We start from the raw sequence: 20,000 nt of genomic DNA, 5'->3' as shown, positions 1-20,000 counted from the left end.
CAAGAGGAAAAGTATTTATTTACTTTAATTTACAAATTATGCACCCAGGACTGAATGGAGCAACCCTACCTGAGAGGGAGAAGATTAGGTCATCTATTATGTTTGTTTTTCTTGCTCTTTATAATTACCCTGAAATGGGGGGGTCTTTCCAGTCTGTGATATTTATTTTATCTAGAACTAAATTTTTTTTTTCCTCTATTTTCTTTCTGTTGTATAATTTCAAGATATATAGAACTACGTATACTTAGTTAGAAATGCCAGACTGTTTTGTGGAGGCTCCTTCATTTGTGTACCACAAGAAGTTGATTTTCATGGGGATTATGTGACAGTGTATGCAAATCATTATGTAATTCTGCATTATGGAGACTGACTTTCACAATTTAGGTGAAAAAAGCATATTATTTCACATGCTTACTCCTTTTTTTTTTGAAAAGCACTGAACACAGAAGACAGAAAATATGCTATTGATACACCAGCCCACAAAGCTGCTCTGTTCCTTTTTTTTTTTTTTTTTTCTTTTTTGCATTGTATTCTGTATGATGATATTTATTATTAACAACAAGATAGTGAGATGTGCACGTTTATATTAAAGTACAGAGCAAAAAAAAATACACCCCAAGTAATGCAGAGCCTTCAGTCAGGGAAAGCCACGTTCTGCAGAAGCATCACAGCTGAAATCTCCAGTATCAGTCTTGTTTGAATTAAGTGATTTGATGGCTCATTTAATTTTTTTCCTGTTTATTAAGATTTCTTTTTCAGATGCTTTCTTCTTGTTGATTCTACAGCAAGTAAGATTTTTTTTTTAACCAGGATATTGTGTTACTTTTATTTTAGTAATACATGTTTTAGGCACGTTTGCTTTCCTATGATAATTTAATATAGGAGCTAAGCTCCCAATTAAAAGCAAATTATTAGGATTTGCAGTTAATCCAGAAGTGAAGCAGAACACTAGCACAATTTGCTGGTATATTTGCAGTGAAGAACCAACTCCTTTCTCCTCATTAATATGCATATTGGAAATGGCCTGTTATTTCCATTTATCTTTAGGTGGAGATTATTTTCACATTGGTACTTACACTGATTCCTATTTACTTAAAATACAGGCATGCTGGGGATACTCTGTGTGGGAAATGGTGAATTCAGATCTAAAAGAACAGCTGAAGTACATCAGGGCCTGTGTATCTTGAATTTTGCATTTCACAGGTATGGTATATATTTCACATAGTGTATTGCCACTGTCATATTTAGCCACAATTTAAAAATTTTTTTATTATTTTTTGTTCAGAAGTAGAGATGCATAAATTAGTTTATTTTTTTGCTGTTTAATTACTTCTCTGTTTTCTGAAGAAGGAAAGATGAATAAAAATTATGAGCTCCCTGAAAAACAACATAAATGTTCTTTATGTAAAGTCTAGTTTCCCAGAGCTACTGCTTTGCTTAGATATAAGTCCAATACTGAATTTATACTGGTTCAAATACCTGGCCTTTCTAGTTTTGCAAATTGCATTTTAAAACCTATGTCTTTGAAAGCATCAACTGAAAATTCCAGAAGCTAAATATTCAGATGCCCTGATTTTATTATCAACCTTTTTTTTTTTTTTCTTTTTTACAATTACATATTTCTCCAAGAATTTACATTGGCTTTGTGAAACTAGAAACTTTTCAGATATGTAAATCAATCTTAGTGTTACTGTGTAGTATTCTTTAAATTAAATTACAGCACAGATATCAGATTCTAACAGTTCTTTAGCTGCAATGAGATAATTTCTGGAGGCAAGACACCTGGCCAGGCTGGAGTGGTGATTAATTTTATGTGTTTAGGGTGCAATCATCACTCAGAAAAAGGCTTAGGGTTTGGATGATGGATGACGGGTAAAGTGCAGGCTGATAGGACATGGCCCATGAATCTGTTCTACATCATCAGTTCCTTTGATCACTGGCAGAAGTTCAGAGATACTTCTTTGCATCTGTCCAAAATAAACAAGGCTACCATATACCTTTTGCAATATCACTTTTAAATGTAGGCTTTTGGGGGGGAGGAGAAAATACCTTGATTTTTGCAACAATGGCAGAGGAAAATAAAAGCAAACACTCTGCCTTGCAATCACATGCACATTTACAGACAAAATATGAGTGTCTCTGTGCATACACATATATATTTTAATGAAAAATGATTGTATAAAAGCAATTTTCACCCCCCCTGCAAACAGATACCAAAGAGGGGATTCAGCACAGCTGCTGAAAGTGCTACAGCCTGTTGTGAGAATAAAGAACTAAATTATATCAATACTATGCAGCATTTCTTTTTCCTTAGTAATGCAGGTGACTATAAATTGTTGGAAATCTTTCTCACTACTAGTAGCAGAACAAACTATGTAACCCAAATAATTTTGATTAACAATTCAGAAGAGTTTAAGGGTGAAGAGATAGGCAAGATTTGTGCCAATCTAAAAAAAAAAAGAATGTTTTTTTATATCTCAATTAACAAAATACAATTTGATAATTGAAAGCAAATGCTTCTTTATCATAAGATTCCTACTTTTCTTTACCCAATGCTGTCCCCTGCAGGGTGTAAGAAATCAGATCACAGAAGTTCTCAGAGGCTAAAAGAATAAACATATTTTTTTCTTAAATCCAACACTAAAAGACAAAGGAATAGTTGAATTGCCATCCTGTCCTCTATCAGAATTCATTATCAAGTCAGCAGGGTTTATAAAGAGTAAACTTTTCAGAAGCTTGGCTGGGGGCTGCAAGGGGCATTCCTTGAAAATATTAGACAATATCTCATTCCACAGATGAAATACTTCCCATAGGTGTCATGAATTTCTAGTGCTCATGTTGATATGTCTGTATGCAGAAAGACCATAGTGGTTTCTTTTATACATCTCATCAGATGCACTTCAACATGGAAATCAAAAAGAACACAAATTATAAGATCATTGTACATCTCCCTGGACTTTCTTGCCATTTTATAGAATGGGAAGTAAAGAGTATGCAAGACTATGCTCTGCAGATGTAGAAAATATAAAAACTATGACTCCACTTAAAATACACGTGGCCCTCATAAAAGAATTGCAGCTCCTCTCGAAAAGGACTTTTAAAAAAGCAAAGCATAAGTGTGGGAGAACAGATTACATTTCATTAGTAAGATCATTTTGGTACCAAACAAAAAAAAAAACCCACGTGGCTTATAAAAACTCTGGGAGCATTTGTTATCACGCAGAAATCGCCCTCACTTGATTGCTGTCTCCTTGCTCAACTGGAAAATACTGCTGGATCTGACTAAGTGCTAATACCCAAGTGTTCATTAGCTCTCCTGAAACATCTTGGCTTGTCTTTATTGAGTTGCATTTCATCCACAGCCTTTGCACCTGGGGGCACACAATAAATTTTTCTGCACAAAGGGTTTCTCAAGAGTGGGATGACTGCTCCTTTTCTCCCCAGAGTCTGAGTGCATTGCATCATCTTCTATCATACTTAGAAGCCTGGGGCCTGGGATGAAGAATTGTTTAGTACCTCCACACCAAAGCTTGCCACGGAGCAGATCAAATCCTTGTTGCTCTGCCACTGAGCTGACTCAGTACTTGCTTGTTTGATTTAAGGCACGGTTCCACTGTGAAAAGTTATTGTGAAAATGGTATTTTCTTCTTCAGCAGAGCTAGTTACTACGTGTAGGAAGAATTATATGTGCTGACTCAAGTGACAAAACATAAGTATTTACTGCTTCTGCTCTTGCCAGCTCTGCAGAGTGAAGACAGAGGAGAGGAAGCAGGTTGGAGTCTATTTAATCTGAATACATTAATACTCATTTTCAGCCTCCTATGTGTTTACCCCTGTGCAAATTCAGGGAGAATGTTAGTATCCCAGACATCACAGAACTATAATCTGTCTTCTACTACTAGCAAGTAGCCATGGAAAGGAAGTGTCTTGGTCAGTCAGATCCTGTAGTGCAGGTGGAAACACCACAGACAAAACCCCTGCAATGAAAACTCATGGAAAGAGAGCCAATCAATATTTTCTACTTTTCCTTACTTACATTTTAGCAGCTGTGATTCACAGACTACAGATTGTTTGGTAGCATTCTGGCTGAGTGAAAGCTTTTGGGCTGCCTTACACAGTTTGTTTGTGAAACTGTGGAGGAAAGTTCACGAGGAATTGTGGGCTGAGTGTTGGTTTTAGCATGTTCACAGTGCCTGGCTTTAGTGTTTTAGCTTGTTTAACCCAGAGAGAGAAGCTGTCTCTTTTCTCAGGTTCAAGGTGACACTGAAGCTGGCGTGAGAATGACTTGGGTTTACATTCACTTGAAAAAAAGCAGTACTTAGAGCAAGCAGAGGAGCAAGAAAATTGGCTTGAATGTTTCATCTACTTAAAAGAGAATTTTTAGCCATCTTTTAAAATTCCTAATTCCTACTAGGTGGTTAATTTCATTGTTTTTTTGTACTGAAAATGTCTCCCTTTCAGAGCTGCTTCTGGGACTACATTGTAAATCCAGTAGACCTTAATTTTGTGGTAATATGACAACCTGCTTAATTAGCCCAATACCTGAGTGTGTCTTTGAAGCAGTAAAAGTTTAAATAGCATTTCTGATTATCCAGTTTCCAAATAGTGTCCTACCCAAAAGACAGTGCCTATCAACAACCCACCTTGTGGTTTTTGAGATGAACACCAACCCTTCTGCTGTAATGAGCTTCGTGCTGGAAAGAGAAGGAGCAGCTTCTCGTGGCAGCTTTGGGGTTTTTTCCCCCATTAGTCCAAAAAGCTTATTTGTGTTGGTCTCAGGATGTGCCCCTTCTTTACCTGAGAACTACAGCTAGTTTGGGGTTTTTTTAGGGGTGTACAGGCTCACAGTGAAGTTGATAGTACTTATAATTTTTTTGAATGTGCAAGTTTTTGGTCTATTTTTGTTAAATCCTGGGATGTGGGGCAGGGGGAAAGGGAAAAAAGGCTTGACTTTATAAAATATAAACTGAAAGTTTTTAGACTTCCTTCTGACCCTAAGCTAAATTACAAAATATCAGACAATTCTTTGATTTCATCTTTTAAATAACCCTTTAGTTATTGTAGCCAGTAACAAATATTTTATTGATTTGTGTGTGTGGATGGATTGTGCTTAAATATATCCAGTTAAAATTGCTTAGAAAGCTTTCTGAAAATAGAGATATCCTTGTAAACTCTGAGTCTGGTTTAGCTTGTTCACTAGTTTATAAAAATATTGTTGTGCATTTCCATTCTGTTCTCATGTGTGGCAGCTGAAGAGTTGCATCTCTTGGCTGTATTTGCCCCTAAAACTGATGAACACAGAAGCCAAGAGGGAGACTTGACTGGAAATTCACTTCCTGATGCTTAATAGCAGCCATGTCCAAAGACCTTGAGGAGAATCCCTGATTTCACTCGAGTTTTAACTTCTTGAAACCCTTTTGTTGGGAGCAGGCCTGGCACAAAGGAATAATAGGAACTTGAAATACAAATAAATTTGAAAAAATGCAAATGTACATTACAGACACATAAGCTTGACAATCTTTAGAAGCTGTCTGATAACTTTCTACAAAGCAGCTTGACCCCCTACTGTTATTTTTTATATTTGTATTTACTTTAGAAGACAGAAACCCCAGCATATTGCTCTGTGATAGTGGTTATTTTATAAAAGCAGACAGAGGCATGGAGGGGCTCAGAAGAGCTTACAGGCTCCTGCAAACACATAGCACTTCCTTCCCTTGGGATCTGAAGTTACTGGGATAAGTGAAGTGCTTAGACACTAATCTTTAGCAGAATCTGGGTCTAAAAATGATAACAGAATACTCAGGGAAAGATGTAATACCTAAATATGTCCTTCTTGAAAAACACCACCAGAAGTTTATAATGTCACCTATATTAAAAGCTCAACAGCATGGTACCCAGAGGAGACTGGCCTAGAGAAGATCCATCCATTTAAATTGTTGCAAACTTATTCAGTTAAACCAATATAAAATTATCTTCCATGCTGCTGTTGGGGATCATTCTGCTGCATTCATTTGGATGTCAAAGTGACAGGCCATTAGCCTAAGGGTAAGCTAATTATTTAAGGAACTTTTCCTATTTTGTACAATGAAGAAGTAGTCTTGAAAATACAACACAAACATAGATATCTGTGTCAGATGGTGACGGTCCATTTCTTTTAAATATGAGAATGTAATTTTAGCATTCAAACAGTGGAGACAGTGGTAATTTAAAATAAAACAAGAACAACAGTCATTAAATGGCTGTGTTTCTGGACTTAGATTGATGCTTAACACATTGATCTTCTTCAATAGAAGCTTTCCATATTCCATCTGTTAGAATCTTTGACCTTTTCTTAGCACCATTAAAAGATAAAATGTTAATCTACTGAAAAAAGATGCATGACCTTTTAAAAGTGAACTGTACCACTTTACAGTCTGCCATCATTAAAGAGCTTTAAGCTCAGGAGCCATGCATTATGTGTATCATAGCCATATAATTGTTTAGAATAATGTAATTGTTCAACCAAGAAGATATATACCACACACAACATAAATTAGAACTATGTGAACTTTGAAAACCCAATCAAAGTAACGTGTCAGATCAAGGCTTTCTTTCAGTTCTGATCAGGCTCAACCTCAAACTTATTTTTTATTAATATGCCAAGAGTCATGCATAGAAGGTATCATTTTAACAAAAAAGAAGGATGGTACTTTGGGATGAATGAAACCACATCACTAGCAAAGCAACAGACTTATCTTCCTCTGCTTTAATCACCTATACTTGTTTTTCAGTATGAGGAAATAAACATGGCACTAATACTTTGAGTAGTAGTAAGGAATTTCAGTAGCAAGACAATCCTTGAAAGTTGAATTTTGTTTGCTAAATCAGAATTGTCTTTAATTAGACTTGTTAACAGCAATGGCCACAATTCAGAACAGCACCAAAACACACTTTAAATCCAATTCAGTGAAGTGCTGCAGAGAGCATTTAGATTGAGAACAGGCTAACTTGATTTCACTTCAAATTAAGCCTCTGTTCTGATTTCTGACCACAGAGAGCAAACTGAATACATGATACAGGTTCAGATAATGTAATCTTATCTTCTGGTGGGTCTCAGGTTTTAGATGAAGTCCCTCAAGTTGATTTGAAAGCCCAGTATGTGATGTATCTACTTAGCTGCATAGCAGGGTAATAGAAAGTCCAAATAACTTCTGCATTTGAATGTGCTTTTCTGCTAGTGGTTTCTATTATATAGGACAAAAACTTTCTACAAAGGAAAGCTCATGTTCTTCTAATTTCAGCCTGAAATTCTGTTGAAATCCCTGATTTGAGCCATTTTCCAGGTAAAATCAGTGAGTTCAGGCTGGATTACTCTGGGTTGCAGTATGTCCTCTGAATGTCTCTATGTTTTTCAGTGGAATTTACTCCATAAGGCTTAGGACTCACAAGAGTTCTAAGATGACATAAATTTAGGTCCTCTTATGAGTAGTGTTTGATGATAACAGCATAAGGAGAATTAGCAGTATTTCTGTGCTGGGGGCTTTCAGACAGCCCTGACGCTATGAGTGCATTTAAACAGCAGTTTTGGGGACAGGAGGGGTTCTTCCCTTCATGAGCTTGCCTTGCACCTATACTTGAAGGCTGGTGGTGTGCACTCAGAGCTGTTTCCCAGCTCGTGAAGCTGGGGCTGAAGTCATATGCTGGTTATCCATCTGGAGTGACCCACTGGCAATGAGAACGGATGGTTCTGCAGAAGTGAGCTCTCTACTCGGGCACTGCATGCCTGGAACTGGAAACTGGCTTCAACTTCACTATTGGAAATGACAGCATGTGCATAATGATGTAGAAAACACAGAGGGAAGCATTTGTTTTCCTAAGAGTTTTGACAAAGAGAAAGACATTCATTTCTGTGAATGTTAATTTTTAAACTCCAGTTAAAACTTCGTATTCTGCTTTCTGGTCACACTGCTGCACTATCCCTTTCTATTTATATTTGTTCCTGTTAAATAAGCAGCACCCCACTTTCCATAGGTCAAACATTTAATCTTTGTAGTTAGTAGTCACTTTTTTGTGAAGCTTTTCCATTGTTCAGAGCTGCTTCCCCGTCCCAGCCCCAGTTTTATCACCGCAAATTTCCTCTCTTGCATATTCTTCCCTCTAGGTCATTGATAGTGAAAGCAAGCAATATGTTTCCTGGTGTTCAACCATGTGGCACTTCAGTAGTCACATAATACACTAGATAAGCAGATGACAGTCTGTGCTGCTCTGCATAGCAGATGTGCATGCCATCTGAGAGCCAGGAGCCAGAGGACACAGAGACAGCCAACAGAGGGAGTCCATGGCAGCAAAGCACTGCCCATCCCACTCCCCTGTTGGAGAGCAGAAACATGGACAGCTTTGGGTTTATGGTCAAAGAGGAGATGTTTTCAGCCTCTTTTCCCATCAGTCCTGAGGCAGCCCTTAGAGGCCACGTGTGCTTCTGGTTCCAAGCTGCAGAGAAGTTTGGTTTCGTCTGGGCAGAAGGAGGTGGTGTCTCACCAGAATGTCATCTGTTTTGGGAAAGGTTTGGCCCTTCTTATGGTTTTTTTATCTGGGCATGGAAGATCTAATCTGTAGAGTTTGTCTTTTTGACTACTATGTATAGCTATCAAGTAACATACAGAAGTTATAATTGCTATCTAATTAGATTTATTAAATTAAACCTACCTTGTGGGGAACACCTGCTTGCTCTGTCTTTTCCAGTGTAATAGTAATGTTTGAAATCTCTTTTGCCTAGTCAAAACTTGGTACCCAACAGAGCTAAAATTATATAGACCTCATCATCAACCAAGGAAGTGTTCCCTTCAGACTAAGAAAGTCCTAGATCACAGTGTTGTTGAAGATAATAAAGGGGAAAATGGTCTTTTCTCTTTGACAGAAGCAACCTGTCACAGAAATAGTGAAATGAGATACAGAAAGGAAAAAAAAATCAAAAAGTTCTTAGACACATTCAGGCAACATGTAAATAGAATAATAAATCTGGCGAGAAAGATCTGTTTATTTTTTGTACAAAAGAACTAAGAAGTTGGGGTTTTTTTTTCCATTTTAAAGCATGAAGTTCTTTTTATTCCACCTGAAGTCTGCACAGTATTCCACAGAGCAGCTGTCCACAGCAAGAAACTCATCATTCACTCTCTGATCAGCACATACAGTAAGTGACATGAAACTCAGCTAATTCTCTTGTGTCTTCATGAAATAATTTCTTCACCAACCAAAGAAATCTGCTGTTTACCATAATCTCAATTTAACACCTACTCTCAGTGTTCAAAAGTAACTGTCTGCATTTGAATGGGGTTTGCAAAGCAGAAGTAACTGTCAGGGAAAAACTAAGCAACTCTTGTTTCTTTCTTGAAAGTTGGAAAATGCTTTAGTTTTGTTTTTTTTTTATCCCAGTGACAGGTTACATGGTAAATAAAGTTTGAGATCTTTGCTTTGGCCATTGAGGACAAGAATTGGTTAGAATTGAACAAAGCTGAAGGGCACTGAACTTGAATTAAGCCCAAGGTACACATGAAGATTTTTGTTTGAAAGCAAGTGGCACATGCACAGAGTAAAATGGGGGGCTTGTAAAGTGGGACAGATATGGGATGTTACTCCTGATTTACTGAGGAAACCTTTGAAACTAATGAGTTTTCAGGTAGTACACAGTGTGGGAAGTAGCTTTGGAAAACATTCTACCTCTTAGAAACTAATTTATATGTTTTACGTTCTACAGGAAATGGCTGGGAGAATCCCAGTCCCAGCAAAGCTGGGAGTGACCCCACCTTGCCTCAGATTGCCATACATAACAGGATAATTTAAAAAATATTTCCTTATTCACATTGGAATCAGCTATAATATCTCTTCATCAGAAAAAAAAAAAAAAAAAAAAAGAAAAAGTTTGTATTGTTAGATTGGCTGAATTTCTGCAGGTTTGCTCTGAAGTTAACAAAACTGCATCCAAATTAAAAGTGAGTGATATGAAATGTTCTGCAGGAGTTCAAATACTGCAACTGCAGCTTCAAGCCCCTGCAGCCTGCAAATCCCTCTCAGCACTTCCCAGGAACCTGGAGCTGCTCTTGCAGGAAATCTCTCCTGAAGCTCTCTTCCCCTTACTCACAAGCTTATGATTTGGGGCAATTCACAAAATATGAAAATTCAAAAATATGATGCAAAATGTTTTCATGTGATAGCTGGATTGAAGTAAGAACCAGTTTATGGGCGGGGTGTATTTAGGGTTTAAGCATTGTGTTGGATGGTTGGAAATTCTTTTTCTCAGGATTTCTGTTTATATCACTGTGTTGATTTACTGTGGGTAAAAAAAAAAAAAATGATGTAAAATCCTTGTGTAATTTTTCTGAAACAGGATGAGTTTTCACATCGCGTGAATAGCATTGTAACAGCAAAATGCTTGGAGGAAACTAAAATAAGTTGAATTTATTAATAGTCCATCAAAGAGTCAGTACTTGCCTCAGTAAGGTATTTTTAGCATTTTTGGATTTTGATATATGTGACTGTCTTTTTTTCCCAAGAAAACAGGAAAAATACTTCTCCCCTCTCCCTGCTTCTTTCACGTGAGGTTGCTTATTGCAGACCATTGCATTAGGTCATGTTATGTTTCATCTGCTGAAAAACTGAACAGTGGTTTGATATATCTGTATGTTTCATTTCCTGCCTTTTTTGGCCAGGTGAAAGCATTTGACTACGTAACCTTCCTACCAGTACCCAGGTATGCACCAGGGTTACAAGATGTCAAATAAGCCATAGGTACCTAATCAGAATGTTCCTGCTCAGGCACAGCTCTTGCTGCTAGAAATAATGGTTATTAAAGCATATTGACATATATATTAAATTAAAAACACACATAGGATTGAAGTACTCCATTCCCTCAGAAGAGGAAGCAAGTAAATCTTAATTTTCCTTTGGGGCAAATGTTTAATAGAATTGCTGCTAGCTCAGTCTTCCAGTTATTGTTTAAACCCCATAAGATATTTAAGGCTTAGAGTGTTTGTAATGAGAAAAGAAAAATATTAATTCATCCTCAAGCTCAGATTTTGCAGCTAATAAAGTTATTGTGACTTCCACTACATTGCTTGCCCACCTGTGTTACCCTGTTGCTGGTATTTAGCTGAAGAGTTTTAGGGTCTTGAGCCCCTTGTACCTTATGGAAGTTGAGAAAGGAAATCAAAGGTCACAAGGAACATGGGAAGAGATAATCTAAGTAACTGCAACAGGGAAAACATAGAAAAAAGCAATGGAAAAGACATATGAACAGAAGCTGACAAAATGGTGCTTTGCCAATAGTGTTAGTGCTGTCATTTAGGTGTGATTGTGATTGTGCTGGGTAATCTGCTTATTTCCTTGGCTTTACACTTTTTGGTGAGTGGGGAGGAGTTGGGTTTGGTTGATGGTTTCTGAATTTTTTCTCAGATTCTCCCTGTTCCCTCCAAAATTTAACTTATTTGATGTATTTCCATTTAACACAATTTAACTTATTTCCATTATCCATAGCCCTTGATTCAAGGACTTCTGCATTTTCTTAGCAAACTAGGCAGCTTATCACATGGTATTATATGTGTTTGGAATTAGATTTCCTCTCTTTCATGGCTACAAAACATTGGACTGCAAAGTGGGACCCTCAGCAGATGAATTTTCTGTTCTGGAGTACCCAATATAAATCATGTTGCAATATCCCAGGGTCTGACTGGAATTCCATTCTGTCAGGATAACATTATCATGCCATGCAATGTGCAGGGATATGTCTGGCTGGGCAGAAGGGAGGAAAGCCTGCAGCCATTTTAGCAGCTTCTATCTCCTCCTTGGAGAGGAAAGTGAACTTTATAACAAAGTTATGTGTCAATTTTAATTTGTAGCGTGGTCAAAGATGGGTATATAGTATAGGTAAATAAACAGAGGATTGCTTACACCTTTAATTCTACAACTCTTAGGATGCTATCAAGTGTGCTAGGTCTGTATTTTTATCTCTGGTTGTTATCTGCTGCAAAATGTGTATTTTAAAGGGTCAGGCTTCAAGGCAGCCTAGGTGTACAACAGATACCTCAGGCTGTAGTTACCCAGTTCAAAACCAAAAGGTAAGTACAGTCTGAGGAAGCAGGCAGAAGCTACTCTTTCCATGCATAAGTCCCTTCTGTCTACCTATCAGCCTTCCTAAACAGCTTACAAATCTGTCCTTAAATTGACTCAAAATGCTTTGTTCAATGGCTGAAACATGGAGCACACAAGCCATCAGGGTTTTGGTCCATCTGTTTTTGTTGTTTTCAAGAACTGAGTGAAAGTTATTCTTTGCATTGTCTTTTTTTACTCTATTGTATGACTGGGCTATATATAAGTTATGAAAATGTTTGAGCTCTCTATTTGTTTTCTGATTTTTTGCAGCTGAGGCTATGCAAATACACAGTTCATGAGAAGAGCCCATCATGAGAAGGGATTGATCTCCTTCGCAGAGCATGTGAAGCATCTTGCCTCATTACCTTGTCCATGCACTTCAGTCTCAACATACTCTCAGTGGTGAGTCTCCCAGTCTGTTTCCCACATCCTCCTGGCCTTGGATCTGGGCTGGACTGGGCAGCCTGTGTCCCAGTTAGTTCTGGCAGGGAAAACCTGCAAAATAAGCAAACTCATTGCATGTAGACAAATTCTGTCTTAGGCACTTGCAAGGCTGCCTTCTGCAAATAATGCTACCTCCTTTTCAGCTTCATTGAAATCAGGGGAAATGACATCTTCTTATGCATATTTCAGGGTTTTTAATTTAAAGCTATTTTTTAAAAAACAAAAATTAAATGCTATTTCAGATTTCTCATTACTGCTGACCCTTTAGGATTGCACTGAGCTCCTGCCACCTACCAGCACGCACGCCAGGCAGTCTGTGCAAATATTGTTATTACTTAAATAGAGTCTGAATCATTACCTTGTGTTTTCACTTTGTAGTGAAGTGATTTAAATATAGTTTTCTTCTGTTGGGATCCTTTGACAAACGCATAAATAGTTAGCGCATTGTTAGCAACAGTGAAAAGGAAATGGATGCCTGGCAGGAGGAAGGGCAAATAATTTTCTCATGCTTGCTGTGCTCTTTCTGTAGTGTAAATCAACTCTTCTCCTCTGAAAGTAAAAACTTATTCCAAGATGTCAACAAAAGTAAAGTCATTAGGAAAGGAAATGTAAGTCCTGCCTGCAGCTCCTCCCTCGCTCCCTTCGTAAATGAAAGTTATTTAAAGATACAACCTGAGGTTGACTAATTGGAGGAGATGAGTCATGGGGGAACTGATTCTGGAAATGCCAAGTCAAATGAGGAGCCCTCTGATTGTTTGCCTGGGTGAGTTGTAAGTGTGCATGCGTGGGGCAGGATCAGGGAGGAGAAGGTTCAGTCCTGCGGGGTCCTGAGCAGAACTGAGGGGCTTGGACTCAGCATCCTGGGTTGTCCAGCTGGTCCCAGTGGGAAGATGCCTGTGGAACTTTCCTGTTGTATTGGATCACAGCCAGCTCAGTCAGTGTCTCCCAGGACTAAACCCTGACTGCTTAACTTTAAATAGAATGAGAATATTACGATGCTGCTTTGATTAATTAATCTCATTTGGAAAAAAAAAAAAAAGGAAACAACTCGAAAACTGAAACACACCACATAACTTTCCTACATTTGCTTTTGCCTCTGGTTCATGTCTGTCATAAAATTAACTACCGTAATATGCTTTTTCCACAATTTAGGTCTCAAATCTTTTGCTCCGAAGGAAGCTGTAAAGCTCAAAGGCGTATTTTTTTCTTACTGTTAGCAATTAATATGCCACTAGTCTTTGCATAAATAAGTTGTCTATTTTAAAGCACCTCAAATGGGCTATTTCATTTTATATGACTGTTAATTAAGATGTTGATTAGCCCTGCTATTGAAGCATTGAAACCCTTTCTAAAAGAAATGGCCACTGTTTCAATTTTACTTTAATTAGTTGGACTTTGAGGTTATTTACTACAGTGTCAGCAATCAAAGTGAATCCATTCAGTTTGATGTTCAGTCCGAGGCAGGTAGTGCCCAGAATTCCACATTTCCCTGTAACCACTGCCATTAACAGCAGCATGATTTAAGGTCATTTAAGAGTCATCAACCTCACAGATGGTAAAATGCAAAGTATCTAAAAGGGAAAATAACAATTGTTGTCTTGTCAAATAAAATCCGAACATTGTATTTTTTGTGAACACCCACTGGCTTCCAGCAATTTTATCCAGAATGTGTTTCCCTTTGGGCGGAGAGTGTTAGGTCTTCCCTTTTATGCATCCTTCCATTGAGACCTGGTAACCCCCTGGGGAGGTGAAACCCACCCAGATATTTGTGATTTTAAACCTTCATTTGCGTCACTTGCAACAGAGATAGATCATTATTCTGGGATAAAATCACATCCTGCACAGGGAAAATAACAGGCAACATTTGACCTGAAAGGGGAAAGAGGAAAAAAGCCTAAAACCCTAACAACTTTAAAGTGTTAAAAGAAACAGACAGTATTAAAGCTGCTTCAGGAAACAAATTCTCCCTGTAATGCAGTGTAATTACGATCTTTTCTAAGCTAACTATAGTACCCTAGAGATTACTATAAGTAACTTATAATAGAATTTTTATTAGTGGTAGTAATTTTTTATGATAATTAGTGTAATCTGCAGCCAATAAAATCAGAAGATATATAGTTATCTCTTTTACACCAGAAAACTATTCTTCAGACAGCTGAAACATTAAGAAAGAAGAATGTATTCTTTTATGGTCGTTATACACTTTTATGTTCTGATTATTTGGTATTTTTTTATTAGCTCTTTCCATTTAATGGTGAAAAATGTGAGGCATACTCAAGAGCCAGTATAAAACCATGAGTTTGGGGTAAGCAGCTGTCATTTAGTTTTCTTGTCAATATTTATTCCCTCCCATCTGAAATATTGCATTCCATCCCCCGTGGAAGTTAGTGAGATTTAAATAATTCTCCTAGGTGATGGGTTACTCTTGCAGCAAGCCTTGTACTTGCAGTGAGGTGGTGGGTTCTCTGTCCCTGGAGGTTTTTATAGAGACTGATGTGGCACTCGGTGCCATGGTCTGGGAACCACAGGGGTAGTGGATCAAGGGTTGGACTTGGTGATCTGAGAGGTCCTTTCCAACCTTAATGATTCTGTGATTCTTTAACTCCCCTCAAACCCACTGTATATTTGTCCTCCACATCTTGCTGACCTTTGAGTTACGTAGCAGAGCTGTTTTCCAGGCCTAGTTAATATGGGTTGATAGGTCTGAAGGATTTTAGGCAAAAGGGGTTATATTTTCAGTTTTAGAGTCTGTGAATACCTTATTATGAGGCACTGGATTATGTGGTAATTTGTCTGAAGGTTAGAACAGGTGCATAGCATAGTCCCAGATAAATAAAGCTTAAATTGCAATTTCCACCACAGACAGATCAATCCATGTAATTTAGGTGGCTGAACTTTTCTAGTTGGTGCACAAGGAAAGTACCTTTTTTAGAACAATGACTGTAAATTGATGGCGTAATTTCTGTTGTGAAAATTGGTTGCTGGATTCAATTATATCTATAAAAGCACATTTTTTTGGACTACACCCACAAGATGTGCCCTAAAAAATCCCTTCAGATCTGTGAAGACACACCTTCCTATGGCTGGTATTAGACTTCAGGGATTGGTTTTTTTTTTGCTTTTCCAGGAATTTGGCATGTGCCACAACACCACATCTGGTAAAAGTTTAGCTGAAAAATTACTTATTTCTAAATTCAAAGACTTTGTTTTCCATTTAAAATCTATATCCTGTGCCTCATCGTCTTCATCCATTCTGGCACCAGGTAGGTAACAAATCACATTGCTTGTCTCTTGAGATGAATATCAGAGTAATTCACTCTGCTGAGTACCACACTACCTAGAAGCCACAAAAGAAGTGATAAATAGTAGTAGGTTGACAGGGGAAGGAGTCAGATTCTTCAGAGAAATATTATGCTACAAATAAGTATAGGATGTAAGATGAGTGACATCATTAGTGACATCAGTGTCAAAAATGTGAAATCTATCCCCACTGGAAATCTGCTGGTAAGCAGATTCTGAGGAGAAACGGAATAAGCAGCTGAAAGCTGAAAGTCTTTGGCCCCAGCTGAGAAATCCAGGTCAAATCCATTGCAATCCACACTCATGAATCCTGTGGCCATGACGTTGGTTTCTTAATCACCAGGACTTGTTGTGATTCAATGTTATCATCTCAAGGGAAGGGACAGAAGACATCTGAGGTGGAAACAGAGACAAATTATTCTCTTTTCCTTTTAGGTAACATCAAATCTAGGAGAAGCTGCCTTGCACCATGCTGGAGTCCAACAGGAATGGCAGTGGCTTTAGCCTGGCTAGTGAGCACCTGAAAGGTAATAAAGCTTTGATGGTTTTCATTTCAATGCTGACTGGAACCAGTATAAAATGCTGTAAATTTATCTCAGCCTTAATCTTGATCTTGCACAATTTTATTTGTGTTTTACAGAGCTAAGTGCAATCAGAGCCTGCTAGATGTTTTCTGGAAAGGAAAATTGCATGAGTAAAGTGTTTTCTTTTCCCCATGATTGTCAATATGTTTTTATTTTTCCCTTGACAGGGAGCAGAATAGAATATCTTCCATTTGGATTTTTTCCCCATCTTTCTCTCCTATTCCCATTCCCCACTCTTGGGAGAGGCAGAAGACAAACCATATTTTTTCTTGTTAATATTTCTTGCTTTTATTCAGCATTTTTTCCAGCTCCCCTATACCACCACTCAGGACATTAATGAAATGTTTTTGCCATGAGTTTGTATCCAGAAAAATTGTCAAGGAATTCTAAAAATAAGGATTCTGTTCCTATTTGTGATGTTAGAGACTGGGCTAATTTGACAAATAGGATGCAGTCTAAGCTTATGGTTTCAAGACAATGGAGAAGTTATCCATAGAAGAAGGGATGGCAAACAGGGAGTCATGCACGTGTGCTTTTCTCTGGGTGGTTTCCAGATTTCACAGACTGAGTGTAATGCTGTGTTTCTGTCTGGTGGGAGCAAAGCCTAACTCGAGGCCAACAGCCAAACTCCTTGTGAAAAGAAAAAAAGGAAGGCTACTCCCACAATAGGGTGTGAAAAGCTGACCTTCTCGAATAGCAGTTTTAAGTAGCTTTTTGGGTTTGTTCAGCTTTGGGAGGGAAAGTGTAATGGTGCTGCCCAGTTCTGTTTGAACAAGCAAGTTGTGCACTTCACTGGAGGAATGTATGGAGTGTGTTGAAAGGACAGATAGGGAAGTGTGGCCAGGAATGTGATAGAGTGGATAGAAAATGAGTGAAGACAAGTGTCCTCATGCTGGCTGCAGTGGTGACGTGCATTATCTCAACATGTTATCAGGAGATGGATGTTTGCATTCCCATGGGTCAGTGCAACTTGTCACAGTTTCAACTTCCAGCTTTTTCTTATGGAAATAACATCACGAGGCAAGGAATGCATGAAAAGTCCTCTGCTTGCTTGCACCCTGCATGTGATGCTACAATCTTGAAAGTTCTCTAGAGGACTTATGGAGGAGTGTGAAAGTATGTCAGCTGGTTTTCAGGAGTCCTTTACTTCTATTTATAGCAACAACAGTGATGCAAATGTTTTATTTCACTACTCCTTTTCCCACTTATTAAATCTCTTTCCTATTGAGACTGTTTAGAATACTTTCAGGAAAGAGACGGATTTTTAAAATTTTTTTTTACCTAGTTCTTTAAGTAAATTGATAATTGTCTCTCTAGAAAGGCAGTGCTCTCCTAGAATGGTGAATAGATCAAAACCTGGCACTTTCCTTCCCAGCATAACCATTTGAAGCTGGTTAACTTTTCAAGACCACATAGCAAGCTTTGTTACTGTCCCAGGGTGAAACAGAAACAAATAGCAGAACTTTGGAAGGTTTTGCAAAATGCAGTGAGGCAGTTTGTATTGTTTCTGATCAGCTAATCAATCATAAGTATTACTTAAAGGATTCCTATAGGTCTGTTCAGATCCATAACAGGCAATAAGGAATGTGTGGAGTGGAATCTTGATTTCTGCATTTGCTGTGTGTTACATGTGATCCTGGATGTGTGAATATACCATCTGATCAGGTGGAACACCCCCTAAATACTAGTAATTAGTCATAAATTTCATGTAATTATTATAGCAATTTTTCTGGTAGCTGTTATGCTTCCCAGGCGTGTGTACTTTATGAGACCAAATTTGTAATTTTTAGTTAATATATAGTTAGCCCACTGATGTATGTTAAATACCTTTTTTTCTATCCCAGCTTTTTTGAGCTCTTTTGTTCTCCTGTTTCAGTAAAACAAAAAGGAAAGTGATGAAATTCCAAAATGATGTGTTTGTCCTAGTAAATTATTCGTGTTGCAATTTTGTTTTCTGTAAGGTGGCATAAAATAAGTATTCCATGAAAAAAAAAGTTTCAGTATTTACCTCGCTTTTATGTTTTTTTCCCTACAGCTGTAGTCTTTACTGTGTTATCCTGTAAATGTGCTCTTAGCCTGACTTTCCACACAGCTGTCTTAAAATTTTAACATTCAGCACCCATCCTGATCTTTTCAGTCTGAGGTATCTTTTCAGACAGAAATTGCTCATCTTGCCAATCTGATCTGCAGGATTGCTTTGTCATGTGAATGAAGGGAGAATGTGATAAATTTCTTTTCACTTACAGCTAAAATCAAATATGAACTCCAGTCTGAAAATGCAGCTGTGGGTCTGGGGAGGCCAGGGGTCTTTGGTAGTTTTTTTTCGTTTGTTTTTTTAAGCCTGGTTTAGAGAAAAACAAAAAACTCCAACACAGGAGTAGCAACAGAGAAATGCTTCCAGAATTAACTTTGTGGTTCTCTAAAGCTCTTAAAGTTGCAGGCTTGGGGCTATCAACCTGTAGCCAATCAGCTCCACTGTCAGAAATGACTCTTACTCAATTGTGCATCATCTCTTATGCAGTGGCCACTGGGACTCATTTTTGTTTCCTCTGATAGATTGAGCCTAAAGATTCCTACGTTAAATAAACATAAACAACCCAAATGGCTTTAAACTAATTCCCATATATAGCAAAAAATTGAAAAATCTTCATTGAAAACTTCTGTAAGCATTTTGCTTACGTGTTTTTCATTTAAAATTTGGCATAAAACTTTTCAGCTAAGGAAGGCTCTCACTGACACTCAGTGCACCAAATGTTCTGGTAGTCCAGTGCCATACTAAAATGCGGGTTTTACACAGTGGAATCTGTCTGAAGTGCAGGTGTTTGCCAACCAGCAAATGAGTGAATCCTGAAAAAATGTCTTTTTTCAGTTCCCTGTCTACTGCCAGATTGCTTTTCACATCTCGATATTTATCAATGTGTAACATTAATTTTCCTGTGGAAAAAAAATGAGTATTTACCCACACTTCTGTGGGTAATCTGAATATGACACTGTGGTATCTGAAATAATAGAACATTGTTACTTGCTATGCTTAGAGTAGGAAATATCTATGACAACTCCAATACCTTGGCTTGATTAATATTGGATTCTTAATAATAATCTCTACACACAGATTGTTGGTAGCACGATGAGTAATTTGTGCAGAGTTGATTCCCAGTGAGCCAAGGACTCCATGGCAACTCAGAGAAAAGCCTCTGCAGAGAAATGACCTGGTGCTGTCTCCTGATGTGCAGGTAGGGCTTCTGTTCACATGTTTCTACCTCTGACCCTGCGGGAGACCTCCCTACAACTTTCTTTACTACAGAAAGCACCTGAGAGTTAATTCACATCACTCCTGCATGCATTGTCTCAGGTATGGACACATGAGCCTCCTCCAGTTCATATAGATCTTTAAAAGAACCACGGAAGGTGTGTGTTCTGTGTGGATATGGAAACTCACCTGCTGTTTGGGGTTTGTTGTCCCTCCAAGTGCCACACTCCAGGGCTCTCAGCCCGAGGGGTCAGTCCTGGGCATGCTGTGTATTCAAAGCACTTGGGGGAGTGGCAGAA

The 20,000-nt window shown here is 38.1% G+C and overlaps 3 long non-coding RNA genes across 3 annotated transcripts in view; 2 read left to right on the top strand and 1 right to left on the bottom strand.

The window, feature by feature from the left end:
- Window positions 1-143, top strand: part of LOC139801832 (uncharacterized) — a 15,511-nt gene extending 15,368 nt beyond the window's left edge. The window contains exon 3 of the long non-coding RNA XR_011728348.1: window positions 1-143. This exon is cut by the window's left edge and continues 3,285 nt beyond it. This is a non-coding gene — a long non-coding RNA (uncharacterized lncRNA).
- A 12,297-nt stretch (window positions 144-12,440) lies between these two features.
- The window catches only part of LOC139802121 (uncharacterized), a 15,202-nt gene continuing 7,642 nt past the window's right edge, over window positions 12,441-20,000 (top strand). The window contains exons 1-3 of the long non-coding RNA XR_011728518.1: window positions 12,441-12,525; window positions 16,303-16,394; window positions 19,564-19,684. This is a non-coding gene — a long non-coding RNA (uncharacterized lncRNA). The remainder of the gene's footprint in view (window positions 12,526-16,302; window positions 16,395-19,563; window positions 19,685-20,000) is intronic.
- LOC139802123 (uncharacterized) overlaps window positions 15,024-20,000 on the bottom strand; it is a 16,535-nt gene continuing 11,558 nt past the window's right edge. The window contains exons 2-3 of the long non-coding RNA XR_011728520.1: window positions 19,891-20,000; window positions 15,024-16,387 (exon numbers count right to left, since the gene is read on the bottom strand). The exon at window positions 19,891-20,000 is cut by the window's right edge and continues 29 nt beyond it. This is a non-coding gene — a long non-coding RNA (uncharacterized lncRNA). The remainder of the gene's footprint in view (window positions 16,388-19,890) is intronic.

Source organism: Heliangelus exortis, chromosome 13, assembly GCF_036169615.1.
Source record: "Heliangelus exortis chromosome 13, bHelExo1.hap1, whole genome shotgun sequence".
Lineage (NCBI taxonomy): Eukaryota > Metazoa > Chordata > Aves > Apodiformes > Trochilidae > Heliangelus > Heliangelus exortis.
Note: the sequence above shows the minus strand (reverse complement) of the source record. Positions and strands in the feature narration are given on the sequence as shown.